Consider the following 13,075-nt stretch of genomic DNA (forward strand, 5'->3'; position numbering starts at 1 on the left):
AACCTGTATGCAGGTCAGGAAGCAACAGTTAGAACTGGACATGGAACAACAGACTGGTTCCAAATAGGAAAAAGAGTACGTCAAGGCTGTATATTGTCACCCTGATTATTTAACTTCTATGCAGAGTACATCATGAGAAACGCTGGGCTGGAGTAAGCACAAGCTGGAATCAAGATTGCCAGGAGAAATATCAATAACCTCAGATATGCAGATGACACCACCCTTATGGCAGAAAGTGAAGAAGAACTAAAGAGCCTCTTGATGAAAGTGAAAGAGGAGAGTGAAAAAGTTGGCTTAAAGCTCAACATTCAGAAAACTAAGATTATGGCATCCAGTCCCATCACTTCATGGCAAATAGATGGGGAAAAAGTGGAAGCAGTGGCTGACTTTATTTTTCTGGGCTCCAAAATCACTGTGGGTGGTGATTGCAGTCATGAAATTAAAAGACATTTACTCCTTGGAAGGAAAGTTATGACCAACCTAGACAGCATATTGAAAAGCAAAGATATTACTTTTTCAGCAAAGGTCTGTCTAGTCAAAGCTGTGGTTTTTCCAGTAGTCATGTATGGATGTCAGTGTTGGACTATAAAGAAAGCTGAGCGCCAAAGAATTGATGCATTTGACCTGTGGTGTTGTAAAAGACTCTTGAGAGTCCCTTGGACTGCAAGGAGATCCAACCAGTCCATCCTAAAGGAGATCAGTCCTGGGTGTTCATTAGTAGGACTGATGTTGAAGCTGAGACTCCAATACTTTGGCCACCTGTTGTGAAGAGCTGACTCATTTGAAAAGACCCTGATGCTGGGAAAGATTGAAAGCAGGAGGAGAAGAGGATGACAGAGGATGAGATGGTTGGATGGCATCACTGACTCAATGTACATGATGAGTTTGAGTGGACTTTGGGAGTTGGTGATGGACAGGGAGTCCTGGCGTGCTGTGGTTCATGGGGTTGCAAAGAGTCGGACATGACTGAGCGACTGAACTGAACTGAATCACAAACATACTGCCACCACCTTTCCCCTTCCCCTCCTCCATCGTGTGGTCAACAGCAACATCCTTTTTATCATTGCATCATCATCATCACAGTGACAGTGGTTATTTATTAAATGCTTCCTGTGCACCCAGACATTTTCCATCCGTAGTTCATTTATCCTTACAACAACCCTGTAAGTGTAAGTAATAATGTCCCCATTATTACTGACATATTACTCCATATGTCTGCATATGGAGAATCTAAGGCTTGAAAGGGACTGTGATTTGCACTAGGTCACATAGCCAGTAAGAGGCAGAACTAGGATTCAAACTAAGGCCTGAACTCCAGTTGAGCACTTCACCAACACTGTAGAAGGCAATGCCTCAGAGTTAAGAGAGCCCTGTCTGCCAGCCTGTCCTGGAGCCCAGGCTGTTTTCTGCTTTACTTTAACCTTAAACTTCAACCTCTTTACCTTAACCTTACTTTAACCAACTTTCCCCAGTGCTGAAAGCTACAGAGTGAGGGGACAAATGGCTTAGCCTGCCCACCTCAGAATGCTAGGACTCCAGATAAAGGACAATGGGTGAAATCAGAAAAGATCTATAGATTAGATAATACTACTGTAGCTTGCTGCTGCTGCAAAGTCACTCAGTCGTGTCTGACTCTTAGCGACCCCATGGACTGGAGCCTACCAGGCTCCTCCGTCCATGGGATAATTTATAGTAAATTAATAGTACTTAATTTTCAGATTTTAATCATTTCTCTGCAGTTATATAAGAAAATGTCTTTTCTCTTAGAAAATACATACTGAAATATTTAGAGGTAAAGAGATATTATGTCTGCAACTTATTTTCAGACATTTCAGAAAAAAAATTATTTATAGGTATATACATGTATGCATGTGTATATGGAGAGAGAGAATAAATGATATATAGCAAGTGTGCTAAGATGTTAACATTTAGGGATTCTGTGCATAGGAATTCTTTGTAAAAATTTTGCAGCTTTTTTTGGTAAGTCTGAAATTATTTTAAAATAAGGTTTTAAAAAGTACCACTCCTCTGCTCTGGGGCATTGTGACTTCTATTTGGACTATCAGAGGTGGCATTTGGAGCATCTTACATACTCCTTTTGACCCTAAAGTGAAAGTGAAAGTGAAGTCGCTCAGTCGTGTCCGAGTCTTTGAGAGCCAGTGGACTGTAGCCCACCAGGCTCCTCTGTCTATGGGATTCTCCAGGCAAGAATACTGGAGTGGGTTGCCATTTCCTTCTCCAGGGGATCTTCCTGACCCAGGGATTGAACCCGGGTCTCCCGCATTGCAGGCAGACATTTTAACCTCTGAGCCACCAGGGAAGCCCCTGGTGACCCTAAGGTGACCCTCAAAGCACAGGAAGAGTATAGAGGTTACAAGAAAACATGGTTTCTAGGTCAGGCTGCCTGGGTTCCAGTCTTGACCTTGCAGCTTCTAAGCTCCTATAAGTAACCACTCAGGATTAACTTGGAAGGATTTATTGAGATAAGGGATATACTTTGGCTCAGTTCCTGACCATGGTAAGCCTCCTGTAAATGTTGTTATTCTTGCCTCCTCAGTCATCTTACAAGTAAGAAATAATGGCCTGTATGTGGTTCAGAGACACTGATTTGGACAGTTGTCTTTTCCTTTTGTAATCTACAAAAACTTTTTGTTTATATTTGATAAGGCCATTATCCTACATAACCACAACAGATGATCATAAAAATCAAGAAATCCACATTAACTGTAATTTTTAGATGCCATTCAAGTTTCATAGTTATCTCAGCAATTGTACACTTGTCTTGGTGCCAACTCTCTGACTTGAGTTTTTGTCCCAATGAAGGCAGGGTGGCTGCAGCAGCGGGTGTGGATGTGTCTGACAGGATGAAGAGCCGAATCCCTGTGGTGCTCCTGGCCTGTGGCTCCTTCAACCCCATCACCAACATGCATCTGCGCTTGTTTGAGGTGGCCAGAGACCACCTTCACCAAACAGGTCAGTCAAGGGGCCCAGGCCTACGGGAGGAATTGGTGAGTTGGGCTTTTGGGGGCTTTGCTGGCTGCTATCATCATCCCCATTATTAAAGCTGCTCATAGCATAAGTGGTGACATACATTTCTTCCATCATATTCAGAGGGCTAACACTCCTTAGCTATACGATGTATGTAAGTCATACCCCTGGCCATAGAGTTGAAATACTTCTCAGGATCCACTATCCCCCTGTCCACTTCATGTTGACCATGAATGCTAAAAAGACACTGGGCCTGTTATAGAACCTGTGTCTCAATCAGGGGATCCTTCCTGGTGCCCCAGGAAGCATTTACCCAAACAGCCAGATGAATACATAGCACATGCCTTTGAGAACTCCTGCTACTACTCTTCAGTGGGTAAGCAAATATTCTATAATGGGGATTTTGACATTTTCTCCTTCGAAAGAATAGATCTTAGACAATTACAAATTAAGTCTTGTATATAGGGCATTTCTAATACAGATGGCATGGCTTTGCCAGAAATATCTAATCAGCTGGAAATGTTTAATCTGGGAATGTTTCATCTCTTTGACTTTCCATTTCATTATTAAAAGAGTAAAATGGCATTTGGGATCTGCTTGATTATTTCTAAAGACTGTAAGTCATTTATTTGTTGATATCAAATACATATGAAAGTTTTATTTATTATGTGTTTATGTCTGTCTTATGTCTGGAGGAGGAAATGGCAACCTGCTCCAGAATTCTTGCCTGAAAAATCCTATGGACAGAGGAGCCTGGGAGGCTACAGTCCATGGGGTCACAAAGAGCTGGATATGACTGAGCAAGAGCACAATATCTTATGTATTCATATATGTGTTTTGTATTTTTGCATTGCTCAAAAATGTTTGTCTTTAAGGGCCATGTTTTTAATACCAAAATCAATTTCTGTTTACTTTCAATATAGAAAAAAATTTTGAGTAACATGTAAACCATTTCTTCAAAGAAATTGCATACAAATGTTAATTTATTTTAAAAAATCGTTGTTTATAAGATATTTTTAATTATTCACAAAGTGAAATAGATATTTATTCTTAGTAAATGAATAGCTGTTACATAGGAATAAAAATTCAAACAATCCACTTGAAACTGGTCAGTAAACATTAGTAAGCCATATGCAAAGAAGAAATATAACTGGACAATAAACTTGAGAAAAATTTCTCAACTATGATTGCTAATAATTAATGAAATGCAAATAAAAGAGTAAGCATCACAAGATAATAAGCACCATGTGGGCAGCTACTATGACTGCTTGAACACTACACAATTGCCACCATCTGTCACTAGGCTTATAGTTGGTGCTCAATAAATATCTGTTGTGGGACTTCCCTGGCAGTCCAGTGGTTGACTTCACACTTCTGCTGCAGAGGGCACAGGTTCAGTACCTGGTCTGGGAACTATCCACATGCTGCATAGTGCAGCCAAAAAAAGTTTTTAATTAGAAAAATAAGTATCTATTTTAGGAGTAAATAGTGTGAGATTGACAAAGATTAAAGGCTGTCAAATTCAGTGTTGGCAGGAGAGGGAGGGAAACGAACACTCCCATGTATTGGTAGTGATGGGAAATGATAAAACATTTTTGGAGGGCAGTTTGGTTTTCTGTGGAAAAAAATAATTGAAATCTATACTCACATCCATAATGAGGAGAAAAATCAACCAATGAAAATTGAACCAGAACTGATGCAGATGTTAGAATTAGCAGACAAGGATCTTAAAATTTACTATAGTTACTTATGTTAAAAAATTAAGTAGAGACATGGAAAATACAAAAAAGACTCAAATATCTAGAGATTAAAACTACAGTATGTGAGATGAAAATTAAACTGGTTAGGATTAACAACAGAGTAAACATTGCAGAGGAAAAATTAGTAAACGTGAAGATAAAACTATCCATCCAAACTGGAACAATTCAAAATGAAACATAAAGAGAAAAAAGAATTTTTAAAAAGAAAGAAAAGAGTACAAGATAATTTAAATCATCCTAATATACTTCTAGTTGAACTAGTTCAATAGAAGGGAAAAAACAGGAAGAACAGAAAAATATTTGAAGAAGTAATCACTGGAATGTTTTCAAATTTGATGAAAGCAGATTTCATGAAGTAGCTCAACAAACCGCAAGCACAAGAAACATGAAGAAAACAACACCAGGGTATATAATAATCAAATTTCTCAAAACAGATAATAAAGAGAAAACCTTAAAGGCAGCTGATGCTACTACTAAGTTGCTTAGTCGCTTCAGTCATGTACGACTCTGTGTGACCCCACAGATGGCAGCCCACCAGGCTCCCCCGATAGTGGGATTCTCCAGGCAAGAACACTGAAGTGGGTTGCCATTTCCTTCTCCAATGCATGAAAGGGAAAAGTGAAAGTGAAGTCGCTCAGTCGTGTCCAACCCTCAGTAACCCCATGGACTGCAGCCTACCAGGCTCCTCCATCCATGGGATTTTCCAGGCAAGAGTCCTGGAGTGGCAGCTACAGAAGAACAAATAAAGAAGATAGTAAATTTCTTGCTTCTGAATTCAGCATAAGGCAGTTCAGTGGAAAAGATCTTTAAAGTACTGAAAGAAAAAAACCTGTCAATCTAGGATTCTCTATCTGGCAAAAATATCTTTCAAAACAAAAACAAAGTAAAGACATTTTCAAATCTATAGAATCTGGATGATGTCACCACCAGCAAACCTGCACCATGAGAGATACCAAAGTCCTTTAGGCAGAAGGAAGATGATACCAAATGGAAAAATGGACCCCCACAAAGGAATACAGAGCATTGATAACTACATGGGCAATTATATAAGTTGTTTATTATTTAAATTTCTTTAAAAGATAATTGACCACTTAAACAAAAATAACAATGTATTATGGAGTTTATAACATGTAGAAGTAAAATTTATGACAACAGTATCAAAAAAAAACTGGGAGGGGAGTAATAGAAGAATACTATTGTAAGGTTTCTATTCTATACATGAAGTGGTATAATATCACTTACAGGTAGACTGAAATAAGGTAAAGATACATATTATAAACCCTAATGCAACCACTAAAAAAAGGCAAACAGTTTTAACTCATAAGGATTCAAAGGAGATAAAATATAATCAGAATATACTTTGATTAAGAATATACATCATAATCTAAGAAGAATGAAAACTGACATTTTCCAGTCCTGTGGCCACTGCTGAGTTTTCCAAATTTGCTGGCATATTGAGTGCAGCACTTTCACAGCATCATCTTTCAGGATTTGAAATAGCTCAACTGGAATTCCATCACTTCCACTAGCTTTGTTCGTAGTGATGCTTCCTAAGGCCCACTTGACTTCACATTCCAGATGTCTGGCTTTAGGTGAGTGATCCCACCATCATGATTATCTGGGTCATGAAGATCTTTTTTGTATAAGTTCATCTGTGTAGTCTTGCCATCTCTTCTTCAGCAGAGATCTCTTCAAGAAAATTAGAGATACCAAGGGAACATTTCATGCAAAGATGGGCTCAATAAAGGACAGAAATGGTAGGGACCTAACAGAAGCAGAAGATATGAAGAAGAGGCAAGAATACTGAAGTGGGTTGCCATTCCCAATAGCATAGAAAAAATAAATAGAGATAAATCCAGCAAAAGTGTACAAGACCTATATGCTAAAAGTGACAAAACATTGTTGAGCTAAAGACAACCTTATTAAAATAGAGAGACATGCCTTGTTTTGTGGGTTGGAAAACTCAAGAGTGTTAAAATTTCAATTTTCTCCAAATTTACCTATAGATTCAACTCAACCCCAGTAAGCTTTTCTTGGTAAAAAATGCTAAGATAATTGTAAAATTAATATGGAAATGCACCAAAATAATTTTTAAAAAGAATAACAAAGTTGGGAGATTAAATTACTGGATTTTAAGACTAATTATAAAGTTACAGTACTTGTTACAGTGTGGTATTGGTGTGAAAATAATTAAATAGATTGATGTTACAGAATAGAAAACACCAAATTTTTCTCCCCACTGACATAGACAATTGATTTTTTGACAAAATTGCAAAGGACAATGCAGAAGAGAAAGAATAATCTTTTCAAAAAATTGTTGTTCAATCACTAAGTTGTGTCCGATTCTCTGTGACCACATAGACTGCAGTATGCCAGCCTTCCCTGTCCTTCACTATCTCCCTGAGCTTGCTCAAATTCATGTCCATTGAGTCAGTGATGCCATCCAACCATCTCATCCTCTGTCACCCCCTTCTCTTGCCCTCAATATTTCCCAGCATCAGAGTCTTTTCCAATAAGTCGGCTCTTTGCATCAGCTGGCCAGAGTATTGGAGCTCAGCTTCAGCATCAGTCCTTCCAATAAATATTCAGGGTTAATTTCCTTCAGGACTGACTGGTTTGATCTCCTTGCTATCCAAGGGACTCTCAAGAGTCTTCTCCAGCACCACAGTTCAAAAGTATCATTGTTCAGTGCTCAGCCTTCTTTATGATCCCACTCTTATATCTATACATGACTACTGGAAAAAACATAGCTTTGACTATAGGGACCTTTCTTGGCAAAAGACTGTGTAGGCTTGTCATAGCTGTTCTTCCAAGGAGCAAGAACACCTTTAATTTCATGGCTGCAGTCACCATCCACATTGATTTTGGAGCCTAAGGAAGTCTGCCACCATTTCCACTTTTCCCCCATCTATTTGCCATGAAGTGATAGGACCAGATGCCATGATCTTTGTTTTTTGAATGTTGGGTTTTAAGCCAGGTTTTTCACTCTCCTCTTTCACCTTCACCAATAGGTGTGGAACTACTGAATATTCATCTGTCACCCTCGCCCCAGAGAAAACACTCAACCCAAACCCTGTACCATATACAAAAGCTAACTCAAAATGGATCATAAACTTTAATGTAAAAACCTAAAACTAGAACAAAACATAGAAAATCTTTGTGACCTTATGTTCAATAAAAAATTTTTTAAATAAGACATTACCAAAAGCATGACCCAAAACAGGGAAGTGGGCGGGAGACAAATTAGACTAACCTGAACCCTATTATTTAAGGTATTAATAGGTAGAGGGGCCTCACATAGAACCTCAAGCATCTTTTTGCCTTTATTCTCAATCATTCCTCCATAGAAAGTACCCAGTCATTATTGAAAATCCAGAATGGATTCTGCTGGCTGTGTCTTTGCGTGTTACCCAGCAGGTTGACATCTTTCAACATTATTCAGATACCTACTGTGTCTTCTTCACGCCAGGCACTGTTGCTAGAAATAGAATTGATTAAATTGCATCTCCTGCCCAAACTGGATACACAGCATAAGTGATGAGAAATACATGACTGTGGCACTCAGTGCAGAGGAGAGATGTCTCCCACCTGAGGGTTGGAGAAAGCTTTTTGGAAGAGGTGACACCAAAGGCTTAAAGAACATAAGAGACTTAGCCAAGCACTGTTTAGAGGGCACTGTCTGCAGAGAAAGCAGCACAGGTAAAATGTGGAGGTGGAAGAGAATCTCGTTCCAGCACGTGGGAGGGAGATGAGGCTGGTAGGGAGGACCAGGTCTTGGTGTGTGGTGTGAATTTCTTCTCTGCACAGCTTGGCTTCAGTTTCCCTGACCCACAGCCCCAGTTGCTGGCTGCAGCCTCACACAGCCAGCAGAACTGTGCACCAAGTCTTCACCCAACCCTTTGTCTCTCCTGGGACAAATATTTAAACAGAGCCTTTTCTCTCAATCAGAATCAGCTCACAATTAAGGTTGGATGAAAATCTGGCCTCACAGCTGACTTTATTTTTTCATGAAGAAAATGAAATCTCCCTTCTGTTGGTGCATTTTCACTGAAACAACTCACAATTTTAATTCGATATTGTGTGCATATAAATTGAACTAAACAAGCTACAGTAATTTATGTAGTACCTTTAAGTAGAAACTAATAGTGTCTTCCTAGTTTGCTGCAGTAGCTCTAATGACTTTGTTGTTTTGAGCTCTTTCCCCTTTGCCAAGCACCCTTTCTTAATACCACAACTGTCCTTCCTTTTTTTTCTCCCAAAGCAACAACAAAACCTTAAAAACTGACAGAAACACTATATCAAAAACTTTTTAACTGTCTTTAGTCCTATAATAATACACCCCTTTATAGTGAAAAAAAAAATTATACATTGGATGAAAACTAGACCTGAAGGTTTTCATTGCTAATACCCTGACAAAGTCATACATGCTCAAAGGAAGAAATGATGAACCAGATATTTTTTTTATATTCCTTTACTTGAAAGAATGTTCAAGAATATGATAAGGGCTGGTAGGAATATGTGATTTCTGTGTTTTGTAGTGTTGTCTCCTAGCCATGGTGCTTTCTTGCCTTATACTAGGTGCTGCATGGGGACTTCTCCAAGAAGATTCTCAAACCTTTGATGGATGAATTTGTGTGGTAGCTGTGGGTGGTTTATAAAAAGTTCATTTGGGAGTTTTATTCTTGTTTTGCTGATTTTTGACAGAAATAATTCAGCCCTACCTATGACTAGTCAATAGCATCAGGCATACCTAAAGCTTTCATTGAATATATTAAGAATTTGAGTCCCCATTTCTCTTAAGATGTTAGATGTATTCCCAGTTGTAAGAAGCTGTTTTCCCAGCATGTAGTCACAGACTTACAAATGCAGGTTGAATTAAATTTAAATCTTGTTTTCTGTTACTTAGTTTGTTATTTCTAGTCAACACGATTTGGCCGTTGGCCTATATGTGAGTAACAGCCCACTTGTACTTCTTTTTTAAAATCATATTTTCTTTCTGGTTCATTAATACTTATTCATTCAATGACTATTTAGTACCTGTTCATTTTACATGTTTAACAAACACACATCATGCTTACTATTTGTTGGGTAGTATTCTGAATGCATTACATTTAAACAAAGACCACTGAATCTTCATAACAGCCCTATGAGGTGAGTGCTGTCCCTCTCCCTGTTTAACAGATGGGGAAGCTGAGGCTCAGAGAATTTGAGTGACTTGCCTGACATCATACACGGGGTAGAGCCAGTCTCCCAAGAGTCTATGCTTGTAGCCGCCACATCATGTTGTCTCCATTTACTCAACAAGCTTCTTGAGCACATGTCTTGCTGGGAACTGTGCTAGAAGCAGAGATAACAAGAGTGGACCCTGTGCCCCTAGGGGAGTGCCTCGGTCAGTTTAGGCTGCTATAAGCAAAAATGCCATAACTGGGTGGCTTGTAAACAAGAGAAATTTACTTCTCACAGTCTGGAGGCTGGACATCTGAGATCAGGGTGCCAGCATGATCGGGTTCTGCGGAGAGTCCTCTTCAAAATTGCAGACTCCAACTTCTCATCATGTCCTCATATGGAAGAGAGCAGAGAGAGAAAGCAAGCTCTTTCATGACTCTTATAGGGGCACGAATCCCAGTCATGAGGGTCCCACCCTCATGACCCCGATTAATCCCAGGCACCTCACAAAGGCCTCATCTCCTAATATCATCACATCATAGAGTAGGATCCCAAATATGAATTAGGGAGGGAACAGAGGTATTCAGTCTGTAATAGGAAAGCAGGTGTTAATCTGATCCCACAGAGGTAAAAATGCCTTTGAGCCAAGTTCCTAATGCTGTCAGTGTGAACAGGGAGGCAGCTAGGCACAGACAGCGAGTCCAGGGAAAGTGTTTCTGAAAATGGAAGGACTGAGCTCGAGAAGAATAGTGAGGCACATTTTAGGTTGAAAGTGAGTTGGCCGGGGTTAGGGGATGCAAGAAAAGAGCGTTCTTTGACCAAGAAAGCCCATGTACAAATGCCCCATGGGGAAGAGGACATGGCTGCCCACTGAGGGATGAACAGATGCAATAGCTGAGAAGCAAGAACAGAGGGGAGTGCTGTAGGACATCAGGAAACCATGAGGGCCTTGCGGGCCGCTGTTAAGCAGTCTTCTTTTCATCCTAAGAGCTGTGAGAAAATCTGCATTTCCCTCCCTCCTCTTTCTGTCTCCCCCCCCACCCCCCCCCACACACACACACAACATACTACACTGTAGAGTTAGGGAAGGGAGGGGAGCCAGTTAAGGGGCCATTGGAGCAATACTTTGGAAGAGAGGGTGACATGGCAATGAAAAGAAGTTGGCAGATGAGGAAGATCATTAGAGATTCAAGCTGACCTCTTAATGGATTGGGTCTGGGGGATAGAGAAAGCGCCACCACAGCAGAAAGAGTCTGGAGGTAGGGCAGACTTGGAGAGGAACAAGTTCAGCTTCATATCTGTTGACTTTGAGAGACTTGTGAAACATCTGAGAGAAGGCAGTGACTAGAACTCAGAGAAAACAGGCGTGGAGATGGACGTTTGCAAGTTCCCTGTATGTTATAAATGAAGATACCCATTGGGTTAAGTGAGATCACAGAGAGAGCCATAGGAGGCGTAAGCTCCAGGGGGCCACAACATTTAGCAGCCCCACAAAGGAGGGCAGAGGAACCAGAGATCAAATTGCCAACATCCGTTGGATCATCGAAAAAGCAAGAGAATTCCAGGGGAAAAAAATATCTACTTCTGCTTTATTGACTATGCCAAAGCCCTTGACTGCATGGAGCACAAAAACTGTGGAAAATTCTTAAAGAGATGGGAATACCACTCCACCTCACCTGCCTCATGAGAAATCTGTATGCAGGTCAAGAAGCAACAGTTAGAACTGGACATGGAACAACAGACTGGTTCCAAATAGGAAAAGGAGTACATCAAGCCTGCATGTTGTCACCCTGCTTATTTAACTTATATGCAGAGTACATCATGTGAAATGCCAGGCTGGATGAAGCACAAGCTGGAATCAAGACTGCTGAGAGAAATATCAACAACCTCAGATATGCAGATGACACCACCTTTATGGCAGAAAACAAAGATGAACTAAAGAGCCTCTTGATGAAAGTGAAAAAGAGAGTGAAAAAGTTGGCTTAAAGCTCAACATACAGAAAACGAAGATCATGGCATCTGGTCCCATTGCTTCATGGCAAATAGATGGGGAAACAACGGAAACAGTGACAGACTTTATTTTCTTGGGCTCCAAAATCACTGCAGCTGGTGACTGCAGCAATGAAATTGAAACATGCTTGCTCCTTGGAAGAAAAACTATGACCAACCTAGAGAACATATTAAAAAACAAAGACATTACTTTGCCAACCAAGGTCCATCTAGTAAAGCTATGATTTTTCCGATAGTCAAGTATGGATGTGCAAGTTGGACTATAAAGAAAGCTGAGTGCCGATGAATTGATGCTTTTGAATTGTGGTGTTGAAGAAAACTCTTGAGAGTCCCTTGGACTGTGAGGAGATCCAACCAGTCCATCCTAAAGGAAATCAGCCCTGAATATTCATTGGAAGGACTCATGCTGAAGCTGAAACTCCAATACTTTGGCCACCTGATGCCAAGAACTGATTCACTGGAAAAGACCCTGATGCTGGGAAAGATTGAAGGCAGGAGAAGAAGGGGACAACAGAGGATGAGATGGTTGGATGGCATCACTAACTATGGATATAAGTTTGAGTAGACCCTGGGAGTTGGTGATGGACAGGGAGGCCTGGCGTGCTGCAGTCCATGGGGTCACAAAGAGTCGGACACAACTGAGCGACTGAACTGAGCTGAAATGAACAAAGGAGGGTGAGCTTGTGCAGGAGGGTGAGGAGGCCACAAAGTGGGAAGGAACCAGAGCAGTTTTTGTCACAGGAAAGATGGGGCATCCTGTGTCAGTGCTACTAAGGGGTCAAGTTAAACAAAGCTGAAAAAATCATGTATCTGGGGGTAGCAGCATGGAGCCAGTTCTTTGTGAATTGCTTTTATTGGAGTGGCAGCACTGACCACCAGCATGGAGGGAATGAGAGAGGAAAAGGAGGCAGTGGTGGAGACAGTCCTTCCATGAATGGCAGAGGTTCAGGTGACGTGGGGTTTGAATGTGCAAGAGCAAGAAGGGATTATTTGTAGGGGAGACAGCAAACCCTGGGAAAGCACTCGTGCCCTGTCCAAAGGTGGGGAGAGCCATACCTTCTGATTTCTCAAGAAAAGCTGCAAATATGAGCTTTATGTTTAAAAGATGGTTGGTTGCCACGTTGCTTAGGATCACAAAATCAAATGTAAAC

At 40.6% G+C, this 13,075-nt stretch overlaps 1 pseudogene; it reads left to right on the forward strand.

Annotated features, from left to right (window-relative positions):
* LOC133249621 (uncharacterized) overlaps positions 1-13,075 on the forward strand; it is a 171,031-nt pseudogene that overhangs the window by 57,106 nt on the left and 100,850 nt on the right.

This window comes from Bos javanicus, chromosome 1, assembly GCF_032452875.1.
Source record: "Bos javanicus breed banteng chromosome 1, ARS-OSU_banteng_1.0, whole genome shotgun sequence".
In the NCBI taxonomy this organism is placed as follows: Eukaryota; Metazoa; Chordata; class Mammalia; order Artiodactyla; family Bovidae; genus Bos; species Bos javanicus.